The 886-nt window shown below is 41.2% G+C and overlaps 1 non-coding gene across 1 annotated transcript; it reads left to right on the top strand.

Moving 5' to 3' along the window:
- Nucleotides 1-32: 32 nt before the first annotated feature.
- Nucleotides 33-104, top strand: trnag-ucc. The gene has a single exon. It is a non-coding gene; the product is annotated as a tRNA-Gly (tRNA).
- Nucleotides 105-886: the final 782 nt, after the last annotated feature.

Raw genomic sequence — 886 nt, 5'->3', positions numbered from 1 at the left:
TGTTTGGGAAAAGTGACGGCCTGGCTGCTAGCGTGGTGGTGGTGTAGTGGCTAGCATAGCTGCCTTCCAAGCAGTTGACCTGGGTTCGATTCCCGGCCTTCGCAGTGTTGCGGTTTTGCAAGGAAAAGTCTTGAGCACCAACGTTGCATTCTATGGCGAAATGCATTTGTCAGGTTGCTTTCGGGTTTTCATGGCGATGGTTCCTGTTAATTGCCGTGACAATCCGGGCAGCGTTGCTCGAAAGCTTTCCTCTCTTCTGCCCATTGCTTATTTGAATATTGTTCGCAACATAAGGTTCGTTTTGTTTTGTTCGAAAAGTGAGAGATTGCTCTCGTCAGAAACCTTAAATAATTACAGAAGCCGCTGGAAATTCGGAACAGATCCAACCGCTTCTATCGTGGACAGGAAGGAAGTTTAAATGCGTCAAATTTCTTCAAGGTTAAAATACATTCGCACCTCAAAACCATTTGGAAGTTTAAGAATTATAAACATCACATTATACCTTTTCCTAATCCATTCAAGTTTCACAATATCATTCCGGTAGCAGGAAGACCAGTTTTGTGTGGTTTATGCAATGTTACTATATTCGAACATTGACTGCTTCGTAGTTAAATGATGTTTCATTTCGTTCAGGTTTCCAATAGAGTTGGGTTAGTCCACACTTTGATTTTTGTTTGTGTTACAACGATAGTGAAAGTAAATTATGTTTCAGTTCAAGCCTGGAAGTTTCACCAATTGAATTGCATTGCCGTACATTTGCCTTCAGGAGAAAAGAAAAAGGGATCTAGACCATCTTCTTGACAGATAGGAGTTTGATCTGGTTCAAAACCTCCTCAATTTCGGTCAATAAATGTTCCTACAGTGCGCAACAATGATTTTCACAAGA

This window comes from Chiloscyllium plagiosum, unplaced genomic scaffold (genome assembly GCF_004010195.1).
Source record: "Chiloscyllium plagiosum isolate BGI_BamShark_2017 unplaced genomic scaffold, ASM401019v2 scaf_41888, whole genome shotgun sequence".
Classification (NCBI taxonomy): Eukaryota; Metazoa; Chordata; class Chondrichthyes; order Orectolobiformes; family Hemiscylliidae; genus Chiloscyllium; species Chiloscyllium plagiosum.
The sequence above is the reverse complement of the archived record's forward strand: the minus strand, read 5'-3'. Positions and strand labels throughout refer to the sequence as shown.